A 22,878-nucleotide genomic window follows, 5' to 3' on the forward strand; every position below is an offset into this window, starting at 1 on the left:
TCAAACTTGGCAAGTTTAAGACTTGTGGACTTCAACTCCCAGAATTCCTGAGCTAACATTACTGGATGAGGAATTCTGGGAGTTGAAGTCCACAAGTCTAAAAGCTGTCAAGTTTGAAGACCCCTGGATTAAGTAATTCCTTTTTGTAATACATTTTTAAAAATTACATTCACAATTCGGTGGAATTTTAGAGATATACCCAGCTGCATCTAGATCAATGGACTTCAAGAGTTCCAAGCTATCTGTCCTGGATATATCCAACACTTGATTCAGGAAATATTATTTAAAAAGAGAAATGAAAAAGGACACAAATATATAATGAATCAGAAATGGATATCTGGAGATATTTCAGGTTTTAATGGTATATTTTGCTTCGATAGAAATATAATTTCTTAATGAACATCTTAATTAATATCAATAACCAGTTCCCACTGAAACTATGCATGTGTTTATGCTGTTTATGCTGAAAATTTTATAATCACTGTTCTGTTGTTTCTTTGCCCCGTTGAACTGAAAGCTTAATTTGGAACAAACCAGTGAAATTTGGATATACTTAATTTCTTTGCATATGTCTCATTCTCCCTTTAGAGCATTTAAGACATGGTCTTATTGTTATGGTAAGAGCATTACAATCATAAACATTTTTTTAATTAAAAATATACAGTTTAACAGCAAAATGTATGCATTTAGGTCTTACAAGAAACTTCCTAATAACAAATATTTAGTAGTATTAGATGAACAGTTACTTAAAGTTATTATGTTCTGAACTAGCCTCTGAAAAATAGGGAGAGGATATTGATTTTCCAATTATACCATGCCACAATAATTTGTAGTGTAATTATAACAATCTCAGATTGTAATGCAATCAGGTGTCCTCACTTTATTATTACCCATAATCTCTTTGCCTAAATTTTCAGTGATACTGGTGGATGAAATCATTAACAATATTTTTTTTCAAATTGCATCATGGCATTTTCAAGAGCTTCAGGGAATAAATGAGAACTGAGTATGGTTCTTTTTATGGCTTCCTATCCCTGTGGAGGACCAGTCCAGCAGTAGAAATCATGCTGGTGCATAAAAGAAAAGCTGCAGTGGTAGTATGGGGATGGGATACCTTTAAAGTAATGTGTTTTGCAATTATGTGCCCAAAAAGTGGAATTAATCAATTGGTGGAAAACCAGTAGAATTCCTAAGCATAATAAACTTGGCATATTTTTACAACAGAAGGTCACTGCTTCCGTGGGTTATAAAATTGTTTGCTCTCTGTATGTGAACTTGCTTTTTATCAACATAATGGAAAGATCGATAAATATTATTTCATGTGGCTACGGTTTAATGCATTTGTTAAAACTAAGTTTTTATATACAAGTTTTGTCTTTATTTTACATTTTGCTTATTTTTATTTTGTTTTAGATTTCCTATCTTTTAGAAGACTGACACTGTATTCACCTGTTCAAGAGGCACTGGCTGGCTTAGTGGGCAGGAAATTTAGGATGCTGGCTTATCAAACTTTCCGTAGTGAGACTCAAAGTCTTATAAACATTCATGCTCTTTTGCGTACAAATCAGGAAAAGGAGAATGAACAAGTTGAATAGAGATAACTGCATTTATGTGTATTTGATGAATCAGTGCAGTTGCTTCAAGCCAGAACTATCAACTTCCATGGCTATATTTTAATGCCAATGCAGATTGCAGTTAGAATGATTATATGTTGATATGTAAGTATGCTGGTCTGAGCTCCATATAGTTTGCCCCAGCTTTAGAGCTCTTGTAAGCTGGAATTGGCTTATTTCCTTATAAACCATATCAAAAGTTTTTAGGACTTCTACTGGTCATACACACACACACGCACACCTTTTTTTTCAGGCTCTCAAATGTCCACGAGTCACTTCTCGGAGTTAGATGGACAGCATATAAATTAAAATAAATAAATAAATAAAATATATCCTATGTGATTAATTCATGCTATCCTCCTGACACAGGTGTGATGGACGCTATCTCATTGGCTTGGGATAGTTGCATCTTTATTCCTGTCCTGATGTTATTATTAGGTCCCATTCAATTTTAAGGGTAGGAATGCTAGGATGTTGGCTTATTAAATTTAGGGACTCTCCTTTCTGTCATCCAAGTTAAATCATTGTTACCTTTGCCAAACATCTGCCAATGCCTCATCAGTTACACCTGACATTTCCAGGCCTTGGAGCTCATAAAATAATGGCAGGATACAAATAAATAAAATCCTTTTGAATATTGGTAGCGCTGGAAACATAACACACTGTAAAAACAATCGTATTATATATTATTGGTATTGAACCTTTCTTCTACAAAAAAAAAAGAATTGTAAAGAACTTTGTTCCCTAACAAAGTTAATATAAGTGGAGAGAATAAACTTCAGTCTTAGGTATTGCTGATGCTGATTATATCAACAATGATATAGTATTTTGAATATTAAATTCCTGTTTAGGAACAAACATCTCTGTCAAGAAAAAATGGGAAATTTAATGATGAGCTCTTTAGTTAAGAACACACATAGATCACTATATTTTCTCTGTGGGAATGACCTTATGAGTTGTGAGGTAACCAGGGGTGGGATTCAGCCAGTTTGGGCAAACTGGGTGTTAAATTTACATCTGGTTCAACCGAACCGGCAGTTGAACCAACCAGCTGGCCCCACCCACCCCTTCCCTCCCAGGAGTCTCCATGCGGCCTGTTTTGGATGCAGATGAGTGCAGGGCCGGTGCAGAGGCTCTGGTAGGGTGAAAAACGCCTCTCTTGGAAGTTCTGGAAGTCTGGAAATGGGCCTGTTTTGGCTTCTGGAGAGCCTCTGGAGCCCCGGGGAGGCAGTTTTCATCCTCCCAGAGGCCTGAGGGAAATCTCTGGACTCTGGGGGAAGGCGAAAACCAACCCTTCCAGAAGTCCAGAAACAGGCCTGTTCCCAGCTTCCGGAGGGCCTCCAGAGCCAGGGGGAGGCCGTTTTCACCCTCCCAGAGCCCAAGGAAAACGTCCGGATTCTGGAGAAGGTGAAAAGCAGCCCTCCCGGAAGTTCAGTAGGCCACACCCACCATGGCCACGCCCACCCAGCAACCGGGCAGAGAACCGGTTGCTGGGATTTTTGAATCCCGCCCTTTGATGTAATGGCACAAAGTTTACCATGTTACTCCAAAGAAAAACTATCTAAAACTATTCCTATTTGGTCCCACCAGGAATAGTTTATGGTTCAGCTGATATCTGAAAAGATTTTTTTACAAAATGCTAGAATAAATGCCTCTGCTGCTTCAGTTTTCAACATTTACAAAATGGGCATATCAAGAATGTTGCCTCACCATATGTGTTCCTTAGCTAGATGGCTCTACCTGGCTGATGTCTGGGGTCAGAAGCTAAGCAGGGCTGAGCTGCGGTAGAATTTAGAGGGAGTTCTGCCAGAGAATCCCAAACTGTAAGTTAGCTTGGGAAACCGGGAATAAAAATCTTTTAAGAAGAGAGTGGAAAGGTACTACTGTTGCTGTGGTAAGAAAGTCTTATCTGTGAAATTATCAGGAATTGAGCTCAGGACAGAGTCCCTACCTTTTTATAGTAAATTTTTAGGAAAAGATGCTTCTAGTTTTCCCTTTCTTGAAAGGTAAATTAAGACTTAAAAAAAAAAGATTTCTTCTGATCACTGTTTTTTTTATTTATTCACTTTTCACATATTTCTTGGCAAGGAACAAGAATAAAAGGTAATATCCAGTGGTGGTATTCAAATTTTTTTACTACTGGTTCTGTGGGCATGGCTTGGTGGGTGTGGCATGGCTTGGTGGGCGTGGCAGGGGAAGGATACTGTAAAATTCCCTCCCCACCCCACTAACCTGCTTTCCAGCTTCGTTCTCCTGTTCAGGGCAACAAAAGAAGACCCAGCCGATCAGCTCGGACTCCAATCAGCTGGGACTCAGGAGGCAGCAAATAGATCGGGGCGGGCCAACCAGAGGTAGTATTTACCAGTTCTCTGAACTACTCAAAATTTCCGCTACCGGTTCTCCAGAACCTGTCAGAACTGGCTGAATACCACCTCTGGTAACATCCAAGAACAGTATATTTTATAATTCAGTTATATTTCCCATTTATTGCTAGATTACTCAAAATTAGAGATATAATAATTAACATATATATATATATATATATATCAGAACCAATAAAATATGACTCAACTATAGAATTTTATTGGTGATTTTTTTTCAAGAAGTAAAATTGACCATACTTTAATGTGCCAACTATCAAATGATAAATTATCTGTGAATTCCCACTTGAGTATTATTGCTGGAGCTTTTTATTGGCTCCCTCAAAGACACAATTCTGCCACACATACTGCTTTTTGTTATTATTCTGAATAATTCAAATATTATTTTCATAAAGGAACAACTTTACAAGTTTACAACATACTTGTTCCTTTCTGATTACAACTTCTCCAACATTTTGAAATATGATTATGAGCTGTTTGTACTATTCTAATTGAAGTTAAATGCCAACAATGTATCTTCTACTACATCTTTTTATATGGACACTGATAGAAAATAACTTCATTTTTTGTATTCATTTCCCTAAATCAATATGACAAGATGTGTTTAAAACTCTTGCAGGGGTCACCTAATTCTATATTCCAGTAATTGTGATTGTTCTTTTAGGTTGGGAACAATAATTGGTTAGTAATTTGTCAAAGGTAGCCTAACACCAAGATGCTGATTCTTTTATAATCCTTCCTATTAAAAAGAAATTAAGAGTCATTTAAGAGTCATTTGAGCAAAGACAGATGGCAACCTATTTGTAATTCAATCTCTACTGTGTAGTGCGGGGGGGGTGGGGGGGGGGTTTTTTTTTTTTTTTTTTTTTTTTTTTGGGGGGGGGGGGGGGGGGGGGGGGGGGGTTGGGGTTGGGGGGGGGGGGTTTTGGTTGGGGGGGGGGGGGGGGGGTTTTTTTTTTTTTTTGGGGGGGGGGGGGGGGGGGGGGGGGGGGGGGGGGGGGGGGGGGGGGGGGGGGGTTTTTGGGGGGGGGGGGGGGGGGGGGGGGGGGGGGTTTTTTTGGGGGGGGGGGGGGGGGGGGGGGGGGGGGGGGGTTGGGGGGGGGGGGGGGGGGGGGGGGGGGGGGGGGGTTTTTTTGGGGGTTTTTTTTTGGGGGGGGGGGGGGGGGTTTTTTTTGGGGGGGGGGGGGGGGGGTTTTTTTTTTTGGGGGGGGTTTTGTGGGGGGGGGGGGGGGGGGGGTTGGGGGGGGGGGGGGGGGGGGGGGGGGGGGTGGGGGGGGCTTCTTATTATAGAAGCTACTGACTGCCAATTGACTCCAAGTCTTCAGTTGTGTTGACTGATCTTGGTTATAGAATTCTTAATATTCCATTAAAGATATTGGGAGAAATACCTGTATTAGTGCTGCATGTTTATTTTTCCCAAACCAAAACAGATTTTGTAAACGTTCTGTTTATGTTATCTATTTTTATAAACATTTTAAGGAAAATTGACTTGTGGATCCATCTACTTTTTATTTGTGTTATATTGTGTTAACTTGTGATAGATTAAATTAGCAGCCAAAAATATTTTTAGATAGTGTTCAGGAAGCAGTCTTTGTTGTGCAGTGTATCCAGTTAAATCAGTATTTTCTGTAATTTTCACTTTTTTTTATTCTTTTCTTCTCTTGATCATTAGTCAAGTCCAGTCTAATGTCTATAATACCTTTTTGCACTTTTCCGGTATCAATGAAATTCCATTGTATGTTTTACTTGAGTAGACGATTATTTTAGCTGTTTATTGAGTTGTTCCAATGTACATGCCATATTCTTTTGGATTATATTAGCTAGTTCATTCCATTCTACCTTCAGTTCTTGTTTTAGTTGCTCAAAACATTGAGCAGTGCTCAATTTTCTCCTGCTATGTGGAGGTATATCCTCCTCTTCCATTTCTTATTTGTTGATAGACTGGGATGTAACGTCAGCCTTTTGGAGAATCACCTTTCTTAAACATCTTTTATTAGTAATCTTGCTAATTAGATGCCATTTTTTATTTAGCATGTGGCTCCAAATAATTGATTCCTGGCAACTACCTGGGCTAGTCCCTGCTGTTTTCCTGGCAAGGTTTTCAGAAGTGGTTTGTCATTACCCCCTTCCTGGGGATGAGAAAGAATGACTGTCCAAGGTCGACCAGCTGGCTTTTTGCATAAGAGAGGACTAGAACTCACTGTCTCCCAGTTTGTAGCCTCACGCCTTAGCCACTGTACCAGACTGGCTCCCCTATTATCAAATACTAGCTCTATAGCTGTGCTTTGCTGCGAAACTATGTGATCGGGCTTAGTTTTGGGGGAGGAAAAGAAGGGAAAAGAATGTGCCTCTGCCTACCAGCATCCATCAGTATTCATCTGGCTAGCATCCTGTTAGTGTGTGAGAGTTGAGGACTGTTTGGAAACTGAAATATGGAAACTGAAACTATTTGCTGTGTGAGCAAGAATGAGACAGCAAGGAGCCTGGGCGTGGCTTAGCTCAACTGTTCTGTACTAAAGCTGGTTGCTGCTGTGAAATTGAAACTGAAACTCCTCTCCTCTGCTTGTGTTTTGCATTTGGAAGATATTTTTTTCCAGGTTGGGAGGGGGAGTAGAACTCCTTAGCATCAGAACATGTTAATAATAATATATGAAATACAAATGCTCTGATCATCATTTCAAAAAATCCTTTCTTAGTGAGCCCCTAGAAGCCAAGAGGAACATACATGCCAAATTTCAAGTTTGTAGGCTTTACGGTTATGGAGATTTTGGGATGATGCGTGAATGGTATTTTGCTTTAATATAGATAGATAGAAACATAACTTATCAAAAGAGCTCGATCTGGAAGAGATCAATTTGTTCATCTTCTCTGGTGGCTAGCCACACACTCTTGTCCCCCTTCTTTTATAAGTGATTATTTTGTATTCTTGCAGGTTAAAAAACTCTTCTTGAGATAATTCATGAAAAACTGAAATGTTTTAAATTCATTAAATTTAACAAAAACTAAATAACAGTCTAAAAAGCAACTGTGTATAGATCAGCCATCTACAATACAATAGCAGTAGCACTTATACTTATTTATTGTTCCACACTTATTTATTGTTCCACAGCACTTTCTTGATTTACAATGTCAGCGTATTGTCCCCAACAGTCTGGGTCCTCTTTTTACTCACCTCAGAAAGATGGAAGCTCGAACTACATGGCAGTGGGCAAAATTAGCCTACAATGCTGCATTCTAACCATGGTGCTACCATGGCTCCTATGCATAGTTATGTATAGTAAAATATACAGTATTTGGCATTATATCACATAAAGTCTGGAGCTTTGTTCTGCTCCATCTTCACAGCTCATTGATACAGTTCATCACAAATACTTTGAAGAGGGATGCATTCAAAATAAGACATTATTTTTTATTTATTTATTTTATTTTGTCAAGCGATTATAAGATAACAGGTATAAGTATAAACATAGTTATGAATACATGAAATGGATACATATAAGAAAAATAAAAAGAAACAATAGGACAGGTACGGTGGACACATTGGTGCGCTTATGCACGCCCCCTACAGACCTCTTAGAAAGGGGTGAGGTCAATAGTAGACAGTCTTAGGTTAAAGTTTTTGGAGTTTGGGGAAGAAACCACAGAATCAGGTAGAGTATTCCAGACATTGACCACTCTGTTGCTGAAGTCATATTTCCTGCAATCAAGTTTGGTGCTGTTTACCTTGAGTTTGTATCTATTGTGTGCTCTTGTATTGTTATGGTTGAAGCTGAAGTATTCATTGACAGGTAGGACATTGCAATATATAATTTTATGTACTATACTTAGATCGGACGGAAGGCGGCGTAGTTCTAGGTTTTCTAGGTCTAGAATTTCAAGTCTGGTGGCATAAGGTATTCTGCTTAGTGAAATATAACATACCTGCTAGGAAGAATGCTGAATTGTTCATTGTTATGTAAGCCAGAGGCACTCAGCCTTTGTGGGACCAGGGACCAGTTCCGTGGAGAGTTCCGTTTTTCTGTGGACCAGAGGGAGCATGGTTTCATGTCCTGCCTGCATCCTGTGGATGGGGCTTCACTTGTTTGTGTGGCCTGGTTTCTGGCATGCCACGGACTGGTGCCAGTCCATAGACTGGGAGTTGGTGACTTCTGATGTAAGCCATTTATTTATTGTACACTTCACAAAGGAGCTTGCACATGACACATCCTTACAGCTTACATTCTTACATCCAACATAAGACATTGTTGATGATGTACGTTAGATAATTGAAAAAAACCAAAAAATACCAAAATGAAGTAGGTGTTTCATTGATTATAGAAAGGCATCTGTATCAGTCTTGTCAAACTGTGGAATGTGTTTAGAAAAACATCTCATTGTCTTCATGCAAAACCAATACACAAATCAGTAGGCCACAGTACAGATAGAACATTGATAAACAAACCAGCTCCAGGTTAGCAAAAGAGTAAGACAAGGCCATGTTTTCTTACCTTATTTATTCAATCTACATGCTAAATACATATTAAAGGAAATGGATTGAAAGAAGATGAGATTTAAAATTGGAGGAAGAAACATAAATAGCAGTGCTGTGCTGACGATGCTACTCTGATAGTTGAATATGCAAATGAGCTGCAGGCTCTTTTAATGAAAGTCAATGTCCTCAGTATTAAAAAAAAACCCACCCAATTACAATAGGTATAGTAACCACTGTCTGGAATTAGGCAGCGTCTAAACTGAATGAATTAAATTTAGTTTAACCGGACCTGACATTCATTCATTCATTCATTCATTCATTCATTCATTCAATCATTCATTCATTCATTCAATCAATTTATATAGCTACCCATCTAACAGATAAGTGACATTAACGTTACTGAAGAGAGGAGTTAAGAAATATGCTGCAAAATCAGAATATACCTACAAAATCAGAATATGCAAGTGATAGTACACAATCAATATAAAACTCTTGTTCATTTTCCTTTGGATTTGTATGTTCCTGCTCCTTGTTTTATTGTTGCTGTTGTCACCTGGATTTATGTTTTAGGTTTTTTGTTGCAAAAGTTGCTTTTCATTATTAAATTTCATAGCAAATTGTTGCAAAAGTTGTACTTTTCCAATTTGGGTGACTTTTTTTTAAATATATTGTATTATTTAAGCACAGGAGATCTGTGCAACATTTTTGTTACCTATTGCCAGGTAACATTACCTATTGAGAAAGGAAGTAGCAATTGCTACACCTGACTGTAATAATCAGGTTCTACGGTACATTCTGTGGCTCGGCAGTGAAACATTGCTTCATCATTATAGCTACAAAAGACTGCCCTTTCTATTCTATGACAACTTTCATCATTGTGCTGCTTGTGCTGATGCTGGCTCATTTTTCTTTCTCAGTTACTGTTACTGCCAAGCAAAATTAATTGGAAAAATTGGAGAAGTAAACCTGGTAGAATAATTTGCTCTGCAGGTTTTGCCACTTCAGTTTATTGTGTGTAAAAACTGAACTGATATCAACGACCTAAATGTGCCAGTGAAAGAGAATGAACTAGATGCACTGAAATGTTCCTAGTTAGATAATTAAACATCTGCCTGAAAACAACCAAGCTCATACAGCACTAAGGATTCCACAGACATAATTGTGTTTTCTAGTCTCAGGCTTGCATGACATATAGTATGAAGCTGCTTTTTTTGCTGCTTAAGCAAAGATAGTTTGTTTAAAAATTGGAAGCTGAATGAAACAGATTCCTCATAAACAACATTTCTTCACCATCCTTGTTGGTGTGTCAACTTTGAAGAGATGCCCCATTGCATTATTCCTAATTTTAAGGAAGCAATTTTACTTAAATAGTGGGAACCGGGTAGGCAGGTTTTAATAATTTGATTAGGTATGCAGAATAGTGACCTTTAATAGAGATACTGAACTTGAAATTTGAACTTTTTTACTTCCCAAGTCTGTGCTCCACAATTGATACAGAGAGAGGAGAAGAGGCTGAAGGAGCCAAGCAGAAGTTGTGGAAGGAAATAATGTTAGTGTTTATTTTAGGTAATTGAGATAGAATGAAATGATTGTAAGCTAATATTGGAGGGCTTCTCCTATGGAACAGAAGTCTGTTCTGTTTTTCAAATTTCTGTTAGGCTTTATTCTCTCTGATGCTGAACTATAAACTGCTAGATTCAGATTGTTTATTGATTTATCATCTTTAGGAACCACCCATCTGTTTCATAGAGGGAGGCATAGTTATATCAGTTGTTCTATGATAATGTTTATTGTTGTTATATTATTACTAGATTAGTCTTTTAATACATTGTGAGATACTTTGGGCATAATCTTAATATATCAAACTTTGCCAATAAATAACAAAGAGAATAGAGGTGATGGTATGAAGGTGCAGGACCATGCACAGTGAAGTGCAATCAGAAGTCAGATTCAGCAAAACTTCAGAAAGTTAGACATTAGGCGTTAGACTAACAATGGGGAGATCCAAGTTCAAGTCTCCACTCAACCAGAGAAGTTTTCTGGGTAAATGTTGGGCCCATCATTATCTCTCAACCCAACTTACTTAATAGAGTTGTTGTTATGAGAATAATATGCAACTGCATCTTGATGGACAGTATCCTCTCCTGAATGATGCACCATAATCAGTGAAGGAGGATGTGACTGCATCACTTAGCAATAGCAATCCTGACAATCCTAGTTTATACTGTAATCTCAAAATGTGCAGTAAGTCGTGGGAAGCCAGGGAGGGCATAAGAGGACTAGCACAGGCTGCCTGTGAGTTGGGGTAGAGTGGGAGATTCTGGGAAAGTTGGCAAAGACTATATGTGGGTGGGAGTGATCTACCATCTTGTCAACTTCCCTGCCGTCTTCCCCATTGACTTTGCTTGTGGGAAGCTGACTGTGATGACCCAGGGCGTGGCACAAAGGCAACACAGTCAAATAAGCAATAAGAGTCCCTTTATTATCACCAACTTTGCCCCCAGTGTCCAGGTTACCTTTGGCTGGAGAAAAACTCTCCCAGGAACAGCCTTTAACTGTAGAACATTCAGGTACATACCAACTGTAACTTAAAATCCAAACAAACCAAACTGAAGTACTTAGTTTGACAGGGCAGAAGAAGGAATTTCAGACTTGAAAGCACGGCAAAACTCACACAGTTGGGAAGATGCCGGGAACATGGATAAGCCACGACGATAGAAGATAAAGTCACGTTTGCTCCCAACAGTTTAAATTTTGTTGTTACTCTCAGTGTGTTTTTCCAACCTATCAAGATCATTTTGAACCTTGTTTCTATCTTCTTTAGGATATTAACTCCCACACAGTTTCATGCCCTCTGGAAATTTGTCAAGAATTCCCTCTTCCTCTTCATTAAAATTATTAAAATATATTGGACAACACAGGGCCCAGGATTGAATCTTGTTAATAAAAATGATAATGAGGCAAGCATTTTTTGGGATATGATTTTTGGATTAGTTATGTATCTATTTAATTATGCTATCTAGGCTATACTTAGCCAGTATACTAATAAAAAATCATTGGCTATTTATTAAATGGTTTGCTACCATGGTATCTTTACAGCTCTTACACAATATCACAAGGTAGTTACCTAATGGAAAAATGGGATAAGATTAATCTAACATCTCTTCTATTCAAACTGACTCCTAGTAATTACAGCCTTACTTGGCATGATACATTAGCATTTGCTGATTTAGTGCATTTTAAAATATAAAATTAATAAATGCAGTTATTGGACTGTAACTGCATCATTCTTATAATGTTGTAGGTATGAAGCCAATAGGATTTTTTTTTACCCAAAATAATGCCTATCCAGACAAGACACTTTTAAAAATTAGATCAAGATGATTATATATAAACTTTTTTATAATAAGGGGTGAATATAGCTCTCTCTCTGTAAGCTAAGAGTTCAAAAGGAGGGAGGTGTTTACTTAATAAATTTTAACTAATTGATAGTAAAGTAGAATTGATGAAAGGTTCAGTTTATTAATCAGTCAACAGATCTCTCAATTACTTGTGTATAATTTTAAAATACAAATTGAAAAATTAGATAGAGTCTCTATAAAACATTATCTTTGTTAATAATTTTTAGAAGTTTCATTTTCAAATTTAAACCTGGCTTTATTGTTTTCAGTTTAACTTTTTATTAAAATTATGTTTCAACTATATTGAAGTAATATGAATTCTGCAATTATAATGACATAATATATGGGATTTGCACAAGTTAACAGCTTGGTTATTTCCAATAATGTAAGAATTTTGGTCCAGTTTTTATTAGCACTTTGTACCCTACAGTTCTCCCTGACAATCCCAGCCTAAATATAGGAAACAGGCCTAGCCTGTTTACACTGCCCTCAAGTGGATGAAAGCTATCATGACTCAAGCATTTTCACTACTCAAAGCTTTACAAATTACAATACTGTCACATTTATTTCAGCAGCATGAAATTGAAAAGTCCAGAAATAAAATGTTACACCTATCCAGAATAGATCCATGTAAAGGTTTAAGTTGATATCTTCCACTAATTATTCAATCTGCAACTCAGTTTCATCAGCATATATTAGACATAATGCAGTAGTTGATGTGGAAAAATTTGCACAAAACATGGAGACTTAAAATTCCTTATAAATTTTAAGAATGGAATATACTGCCACACTTTATTCTGAAAAGATCACTTATCTCTTTCTTCGCTATCTTTCTTTTAATTATGTACCAGTTGACAAATTACAGCTCTTTTTTTCCTTTAACCTAAAAAAAAAATACTTTCCGATATCTCATATAAGAAGATATAACAGAGTCATGTATGATAACAGCTCCCTTTTGACAGAAGTTATTCAAAAGAGGTGTTTCATAAAATAGGTAAACAAATAGGTGAACCGAATGTTTTCTATAGAGAGTTAAAACAGATGTATCTATTGCAAAGCCCTGCAAGACAAATTAATATAATATTATCCTTTAAGTGCATGTGCATACAAAGGCCATGTTTCCAACAGACTGCCCTTAAAGCAAAGGAGCTAAATGTACACATATATGCAGAGCTGTGGGTGGCTTGCAATTTAATGTCCCTGCGGAACATCATCCATGTGGAGATAACATTGGCCTCCAACTTGATACTCTTTGGAAAGGCCCTGAAATCATTGGTTTCGCCAGCAGGCCTGAGGTAATATGGAGCCCATCCAGTGGCTAGATTGATTGTTATTGCCAGGGGGGTGGGGGGTTTATTGGGTTTTGTATATGGGGTTTTACTTCTGTAAGCTTCCTGGAGTCACCATGAGTGAGGTGGGAAGGGCACATAAGTTTTCTTAATAAACAAATGTGGGAAACCCCTCCCCCCAGAAGAATGAAATATTTTGGGGGATATTAAAAGAGGCAGATATTATATTTCCCCAAAGAAGAAATGGAGAAAAATCATTAACAAAGTCAGAAAGGAGCCCCAATAGCCTCCAGCAGATGCCTGACATCTTTAGAGATTTTGTACCCATTAAAAAATCCAGGCCAATCTATTCACAAACAAAACACCTTCGGCTCCAGTTGATGGGATTAAGAAGGACAGGACCTTTAGGACATAATAGGATTAACCCACCACCAATCAAATAATAAAAGCACACAAAGCAAACCTCAAAATTACAAAATACTGTAAAGTGTATAAAAATCCTTGCACTCATCAAGCTAATTTGCCAGCTGTCCCAGAACTGCATGCTATGGTTGGTTCTGCTCATCAATAAACAGGGTCTATCTTTCCAATCAGCCTCTATTTTATTTCCAGTGCCTTTCTGCCAGCTTGGAACTGGACTGGATTTATTGGACTGGATTCTTCCTACACAAGCAAGTAAAATAAATCAATTTTGTAAAAGATACTGCATTTCAACATATCCATGGGAGGTACTTCGTTCTTCTTGGTGCATTCAGCAAACTACGTACTTCTTTCACGTGCATTGCACTTCCTTGAAAATTATTGTGTGAAATAAATCCTGCACACAGCCCTCTAATTATTTTTCTAAATACTTCTTGTTGTTTTTTAATGTTTGGAAACAAATATATATGTAAATACAATGGAAATAAACACTATGCACTTTTCTGGTTTTCAAAATAATTGTAATAAAGTTGGAAGCATTTGCATTTTCCATCAATTATATAATGTTCTAAAGAAGTCACTTCTCTTTCTGTATTAAAAAGAGCCGTGGTGGCGCAGTGTTTAGAATGCAGGACTGCAGGCTAATTTTGCTAACTCCTGGTTGCTAGCAGTTTGGCAGTTCAAGGTTGACTCAGCCTTCCATCCTTCTGAGGTCAATAAAATGAGGACCCAAATTGTTGGGGGGCAATATGCTGACTCTATAAACTGCTTAGAGAGGACTGTAAAGCACTGTGAAGCGGTATATAAGTCTATGTACTATTGATATTGGTATTAGAACAAACATTTTACTACTGGGAGTCGTCTTTAGGAGATTATTTAGCAACTGTTATACTACTTTGGATGTTTAATGCCCCATTTCTTTAATGTGAGAGTAAGTGGATTTAATTGTTATTAATTTAATTTTAACATATTACATTAACACCATCATTGAAATCAGTTACATACAAAAATATTAGACAAAAATGATCAATAATGAACTGATTAAAATACAAAGAAAGTTTAGTTCTAAATTTAGTTCCATAAGCACAGTAATGTGTTAATTTGTTTTCCCTTTAAACTCCAATAATACTGTAGTCCTCAAGTTCCAACTACAATTGGAATTGGAATCTTTATCACTAAATAATGCAGTTCTAAAGCATGACCACATTGCTTAGCGATGGCAATCCCTGCAGTCCTATTGCCATTGTTAACTGAATCCCATAGTTGTTAAGCAAGGCAACTTCCTGCTAGCTTCCCAAAATCAAAAGTTAGTGGGAAAGCTGTCAGGAAGTTGCAAGTCCCAGACTGATAAGCAAGTAAGTGGCTACTTCTGGGTGTGGGACAGAGCAGAAAGGTGCATGGGCAAAATGTGGGTCAGGGAGGGCATAAGAAGGTGTGTGAGAGGCATGGAGAGGACCAAGAAAGATGTGAGGGAGTGCATGAAAAGTGCTGTGTGGATCGGGGAGTATGCAAGCGAGTGTGCCAGAGGCATGGCATAGGTTGGGGAGGGTGCATAATAGATGAAAGAGACATGAGTTGGGGAGGTTGCCCAAGGGTGCACAAATAGCCAATGTAGCACAAGCACAGAAGGGCTGATGGAGGGTACCTAAATGAGGGAGACTTGTCCCAGTGATTTGCAACCTTCCTTGCTAACTTTCCCATTGACTTTCTAGGGAAGTCAACAGAGACGATTGTAAATGGTGATTACATGATCATGAAATTCTGGATGTAAGTGCAATCTGGTTGCTAAACTCTCAAATTGCAATCACAAGACTATACGGGTCTATACTAGGACAGATGGAACTTCAAGAACCAGTCCTGACCATTTGTTCAATATCATTGCAACAAATCTTTGCAGTTCAAGGACTACCTGTCTTTTATAAATGATATAGTGTAACATGCTACTAATTTATTGACCCCCATAAAACAACCGTACAGCCCAATCCTGTGATAAATTAGACTCTTATATATCTTCACATCTACTGTCAAAATGTTAGCAATGGATTCAGCCACAAGGACGTTGCATAGAAGCTATGGCAAAGCTTTAGAAATTGGGCAAAGTTGCAGGTGTAAACTTACTCCTTTTATTAAAGAGGAAATGACTGGTTGCCTTTGCACTATTAAAAGCAATTGGTATTATAATGATCCACTTTCCAGGAAGAGAGAAAAATGAAAAATGGTCTTTTTGAGGCATTTTAGCCTAATCATCAACAAAAGTACAAAAGTTGTCACAATACATTTGCAGTAGGATTCTACATTCAGACAGAAAATGGATTAAATAGAAGAGAGAAGGATTATGAATATGTAGGATTAAAAACATTAGGAACAAGGATACAACTCTATTGAACCTCTCTTCTGGCATTTAGGAGACACCAGAACCACATCTGACTTGGCATTTTGATACAGACAAGTAATTAAGTAAAACAATATTTTATCAAAAGGAAAGTAATTAAATGTTTTATCACAATTTCTCTCTCGAAATAGAATCAAAAATAAAATTCAAATGAATGAAAGTGAAATACATTTTTTTAATGTGAAACTAGCATTTATTTCCTGGTTAAAGATTTAAGACAGCGATTTGGAGTTGACTTTCCTGTTCAGGTCCCAGAGACATCAAATTTTCTGCTAAAGTAACTCACAAATCTGACAGGTTTCCAATTACTGATAGCAAATGAAAGGCCTATAATTGAGACAATAATTTTTTTCAGCCATTTTATAATCAGGAGTTGCTGTCTTCTGGATAAAGTCCAAGAACTTATTTTCTTTATTGTGTAAATAATGCTGCCAAAAGAGTTGTCCACAAGGACACATTGACTTTTCAGGATCTTGGGCATAAAATGATCAGACTTGGGTGCTTTCCTAGGTTTTGGAAGAAAAATCAAAGATTTTACATCAGATTGGACTGTAAAATCCCAGGCTATATGTTCATGCATTTTCAGTAATAATGGAAACAACTGTGTAAGTCCATCGAAAATTCTAAAGAAATAAAAGTCCCAGACATTTCAAAGTATAGTACAATATAAAGTATTGAAACTAAAAGAATTACCAGAATATTTCTCAAGAAGCAATCAAAACCTACCCCTCCCTTTTGGTAGAGTGGGTAAAGGGTAAAGTTTGGTAAAGGGACAATTTTGGATGATTAAAAATGGGATAATGAACAATTCAAACATGAGAACAATCCAAAAATTCAATGCAATTTGTTTTATTAAGGATGTTAATTAGTAATGATCTCATTGATAATTGGCTATGCTGTCTGATTACAGTGGAGAAGGGTATGGAGGACATCTCTGAAGACATGATGGATTTGTTCAGAGGTCAGAACTTTGACAGTGCAGCATCTGTGGTGTTTCTTAGCACAAGTGGAACTCGTCCAGCTGCTTTTTATATCACAGCTATTCTGTAACTTTAAACAAATTCTTTAGCTTACAGATAATATTTAAGAGATCTCATTGTTGCTGTTATCTTTTTGGCAGCCAGATGGCCACTGATGCCATGTCTCTGATATCATCAGGTCTGCCCTCTGTGGGGTCCACTGGACACAGGCCTGCAGCAGTGGGGGTGTAAGTAGCCTCAAGCCTAGGCCTAAGGCCTCCCTGAATTACCTGACCTGGTGGGTAAGAGGGACCTGAGCCCCAGGCAGCCTGTCTGAAGTTAGGCCCAGACCTGCTTAAATCCTGGGGTAAAACTTCCTCTTCCCCACTCTCTGGAGACCAAGTTAAAAGATGGCTAGCAGAGCTAGATTGAGCCTCACCCGCCCTAACCATAACCTCTGGGCAAACCTGCAGTTCCCCTGATTGAGAAGCCTGTTGAATCTGGTTCCTCATCCGCTCCAGTGTCTTAGCAAACTGTTTTTCCAAAGCAGCATGCCTTCTCTTCTCAGTCCTGAGCTCTGATTTGGATGTCTTTTTGGGTGCCAAGGCCTTGGCCCTCATCTTTGCTGCAGCTTCTCTTTTTGCTGAATGCCCCCTTTGTCTTTGTCTTTTTCTCCCTGGGGCATGAGAACCCTGGGCTTTTTCCAGACCAGAGGGGTCTGACTGGGCCATTCCGCTTTCCATCTTTGAAACAGGACAGACACCAGAGGTGCTGGGAGCTTCTCCTGTAAGAGTGCTGCCTGTTGCGTGGGCCAGGTGAGCTGTGATAGCTGTGAGGCCCTGGTAATGGCTGCTCCTCCAAACAAAATGGCCGACTGCCTCCCAAAATAGTCGCCCACCATATGCACTAGCCTTGGGACAGCCTGGTCAACTCACTTGCTCCTTAGGGTCTTACCAGGCCCCGAGTGATCAGATAGGCAAAAGGAGAAAAAGGTGCAAAGCGGCAAAGCAGAGCTCCAAAGATCAGCTGTGGAGCAGCCAAAAACACGCTGAGAAGCCGCCGCTCATAGCGGCTGAGAAACTGCGTGAGAGGCTCAGCCGAATGCTCCCTGGGGCCGCACTTCCTCCGACGGGCAGCGCTAAGTCCTCAATGCTGCAGAAAAGCAGATCCCCACTCTCCTTGAAGCAGAGCTCTACTGGAGCCCCGGGAGCTGTGCAGAAGCTGTTTCATTCTTTTTTAAAGTCTTTGGAAGAGATCACTGTTGCTGTATAATATACTAACACACTTTAAACACTTTACAATGCTTCCAGATGCACTAGGTCTCTAGACACCAAGCTGAGTCAAAAGCTGGGGAGCCAGCTAGGGGCTGGCTTTTTATATAGTGGTAGACTCAGCTCTATGAACTCAGAGGGAGGAGTCATACCCATCCTGGACTCTCGTCGCAGCGTGGATGCGAATTTATCATTCCTTCTTACTCCAAAATGCTTTACATTCAATTTTAGTTGTAATCCATGAATATAGATGCAATAGAAATAATGATCAATAAATATATGTGTAGTTACAGAAACAAGAATAAACCAAGTGATATACATACACTGTAATATTATATGGGTAAAACCAATATAATCTTTTTAAGCTATGAAAGGCATTTGGTGTATTTTCAGTTGGTAATATATTGTAGATAATGAAGAGTTTCCTTAATGGATTTATACCAGTATTAATTGCTTTTTGGCTTCGCAATACTCCTTTTCAAAGCAGGACATCTGAATGGTATATACCTTCTTTCTTTGAGTTCTCTAACTACAGAAATAAAACTATTATATATGTCTGACAAAGTAACAGAGTTGGAAGGGATCTTATAGGTCTTCTAATCCAACTTCCTGCTCAAGCAGGAGACCCTATACCATTCCAGACAAATGGATGTACAATTTTTCTTAAAACTTCCAGTGATGAAGCACCCATAATTTATGGAGGCAAGCTGTTCCACTAGATAGTTCTAACTATGAGGAAATTTCTCCTTAGTTTTAATTTGGATCTCTCTTTGATAAGTTTCCATCCATTACTTCTTGTCCTGCCCTCAGGTGTTTTGGAGAATAGGTTGACCCCCACCTCTCTGTGACAACCTCTCAGAGATTGGAAGATTGCTATCATGTCACCTCTAGTCCTTCTCTTCAGACGTACTCAACTCCCATAAATGTTCATCGTACGCTTCAACGTCCAGTGCTCTAATCATCGATGTTGCTCTTCCCTGCATTCTTTCTAGAATTTATTTATTTATTTATTTATTTATTTAGTCAATTGCTTACAAGATAATAGGTATAAGTAAAAACATAGTTATGAATACATGGATACATATAAGATAAAAAATAAAAGTATAGGACAGGGACGGTAGGCACTTGGTGCGCTTATGCATGCCCCCTACAGACCTCTTAGAAAATTTTGGAAGGGGGGGGGGTAAGATAAAACATTTTTTTTTTTTTTTTTATTTTATTTTGTAAGCGATTATAAGCGGGACCTCTTAGGAAAGGGGTGAGGTCAATAGTAGACAGTCTAAGGTTAAAGTTTTTGGGGTTTGGGGAAGAAACCACAGAGTCAGGTAGAGTATGTCAGACATTGACCACTCTGTTGCTGAAGTTGTATTTCCTGCAATCAAGTTTGGTGTGATTAACCTTGAGTTTGTATCTGTTGTTTGCTCTTGTGTTGTTATGGCTGAAGCTGAAGTAATTCATTGACAGGTAGGACATTGCAATGTATGATTTTATATACTATGCTTAGATCAGACCGAAGGCGGCGTAGTTCTAGGTTTTCTAGCTCTAGAATTTTGAGTCTGGTGGCATAAAGTATTCTGCAATGAGTAGAGGAGTGGAGAACTCTTCTTGTGAAATATTTCTGGACTTTCTCAACTGTGTTAATATCATATACCCATATTACGGGTTCCAGACTGATGAGATGTATTCGAGTATTGGTCTAGCAAATGTTTTGTATGCTCTAGTTATTAGTGTAATACTACCAAAGCTACATAAGATTAGGTTAACAACTCTTAACGCCTTTTTGGCTATGTAGTTACAGTGGGCTCTAGCACTTAGATCATTAGAGATGCGTACTCCAAAATCCTTGACAGAGTTTGGATCATCAACAAGGTCTTGACTATTCAGCTTGTATTTTATTTTCTGATTTTTTTTTTGCCAGTATGTAGGGCAGAGCATTTATTTGTTGAGATTTGAAGTTGCCATTTGTTTGACCATTCTGATACATAGTCAAGGTCTTTTTGAAGGGTAGCAGTATTGTCTGTGGTGTTGAATAGCTTTACATCATCAGCGAAGAGAACGCAATTGCTCTTGATATGATCACAGAGGTCATTTATATAGAGTATGAAAAGAGTTGGTCCTAGAACACTGCCTTGGGGGACACCACTGTTGACAGGTACAGAATTTGATAGGACGCTCCCAATTTTGACCATTTGTTGTCTGTTTGACAGGAATGCTTCTATCCAGTTACGCAGGTGTCCAGAGATACCGTAAGATTTTAGTTTTAGGAGTAGTTTGTCGTGTACCACTGAATCAAAGGCTTTACAGAAGTCTGTGTAGATTGCGTCTATTGCTTTGCCCTGATCGAGTTGTATAGTCCACATGTTTTTGCAGTGTAAGAGTTGCAGATTACATGATAGTTTTTTCCTGAAACCAAATTGTTTGTTAGAGGGGAGGTTGTTTGTCTCTAAGTGGAGAATAATGGATGATTCCATGACTTTACAGGCGACGCAGCATAAAGAGATTAGTCTGTAATTTCAACTAGGCTGGGGTCTCCCCTTTTGAAGATGGGGATGATTGTGGCTTGTGACCATAGTTTTGGCAAGGAGCTGGTCCTGAAAGATTTTTCAAAGATTATTCTTAGAGGTTCGGCTATGGCAGTGGATAGCTTTTTAAAGAAGTAGGCACATATTCCGTCCGGTCCAATAGATAGAGATGGTTTTAGTGCTTTTTCAACATTTTCTTCTGTAAAATCAATATGTATTAGATCATTGTAGTTGTCTGTGGTTCGACTAGGAAATACTGGGCATGATCCATTGCTGTTTACAAATACTGATCCAAAGAATGTGTTAAAGGGGTTGGCTTTAATAGTGTCATCGTTGCAGTCCTTACCATTAGGTCCTTTCAGGGGTGGGATGGACCTTGAGTCTTTTAGTTTGTTGTTTACAAAATTGTAGAAAGCACGGGTAGAATTGGTGCATAGAAAGTTTTCCTCTTGTTTAATGTGATAATTGGTGCATTCAGTTTTTATCTGGTGGCATAAATTGTTGTATCGGCTTTTGAAGTTGACAACGTGACCAGATTTGTTTTTCTGCCAAAGTGATTTCTTTTTGGATTGAAGCTTCCTTATTGATATGGGTAATTTGTTTTTTCTGGTTTTGGGAGTTGTTAATGGTACATATAGTTTGATGACTCTTTTGACTTCAAGTAAAAATATGTTGTAATGGTCTTCTACAGTATTGCATCCAGTGAATAGAGATTGCCAATCAAGGGATGAGAGATCGTTATTTATAAGATCATAGTTGCCATTTTTGAAGTTATAATTGGGGATCACATCGTTGTGTTGATTTTTGTGTGGACATATGTTGAGACAAAAGTCAATCATGTTGTGGTGACTGTTAGAAAAGGGTTCTTTAATTTGTATTCTGTAAATTAAATTCAATCTATTGCAAAAGATGAGATCCCCCTCAAAGTTATTGCTGTTGAGCTAGGTCCCACCTATTCTATACCTGTGGATTTGGTTATGTTTGCATGCATACTAGAGGTTCCAAGATTCTAGTGCTGTAGAGGGGCAACTATTTCCATTTAAGTTCTTCCAGATTATAATGCATAATCATTATAAATAAATGCTGCTTTTTCATAAAGTAATCAAAATTTATTTAAATAAATGAGTGCCATATGAAAAGGCAACCTTTATTTATTGCGGCCAAGCATGCATTAAACGAACATGCCCGTGAAGAATATAAATATTTTTATTTTTTGTTATTGTTTAAATTTATCATGTCTGCCCATTCCAAAAGTCTCTGGATTACTATAATATGTTGAATATATGAATTCCAAACAGTCTGCATATACAGATTTGTGTAGATATTCCTGATTTAATTTGTGGTTGGAAGGACAGCCTCAAAAATAGAGATTATAAACATTGTATTTGGTAGCTTCAGTACTGGCACCCTTTTAGGCTTGTATAACAGTATGTAACATTTTGCAGGATGTAAGCTCATAACATTGCTCACAGTGCTGTACTCACAGAATGTTCATCCAGTCATTTGTTCTATTTTTTTCCCCTCTGCATTTCTTAAAATTACCCAGAAGAAAGGCAAATAGTCTCATTAGAAATCATTGTAAATAAACTTCCAGTCTGCTTAGTTAGAAAGGAACAGAGGAAAGATAGAGAAATGTTGCCATTGCTTCACTGCCCCAAAATTCAGCAGACAACTTCTTTTGTGTCAAGCTTTACATAAACTAGAAGATGCTGCAAGCCATATGCCCTGCTGTTGCACCTTTCTCTGATATCTCTGTCTTATTTAATTAGATGGAATGTGTGATGGGCTATCATCCCATTCCTTGTTATTATTCCCCCTCAGAGGTTGCCACTGTGCAGGGAGAGAAAAACAGAACAAAGGAGATTTAACTTTATGTTATCAAGAAGCAAAGAAAGGACCAGACCAGGATTGCTGAATGGCTTAAAAAGAATGCAACCTTTGATCAATGCTGCACATTACAAGCTGCTGAAACTCTTTTATGAACCAGTGTTTTATGTTTAGAAGCACAAACATTTGTGTTATACAGTCATCTTTTAAAGGCAGGGAGCATGTGTAATGCGTTCTTTGTGTAGTTTTAGACTGTAGAGATGAGCTATGGGTGAAATTTTTGTCACTTGGAATTAAACTGACAAAATATAAATCCATGTTTTAAATCAGCG

The 22,878-nt window shown here is 38.1% G+C and overlaps 1 protein-coding gene across 3 annotated transcripts in view; it reads left to right on the forward strand.

Annotated features, from left to right (window-relative positions):
• The window catches only part of PDE11A (phosphodiesterase 11A), a 169,275-nt gene that overhangs the window by 38,755 nt on the left and 107,642 nt on the right, over positions 1 to 22,878 (forward strand). The window lies entirely within an intron of this gene.

The sequence above is a fragment of the Notechis scutatus genome, chromosome 1 (assembly GCF_049901735.1).
Source record: "Notechis scutatus isolate UNSWTSFEM ecotype Mainland chromosome 1, rNotScu1.2, whole genome shotgun sequence".
NCBI lineage: Eukaryota > Metazoa > Chordata > Lepidosauria > Squamata > Elapidae > Notechis > Notechis scutatus.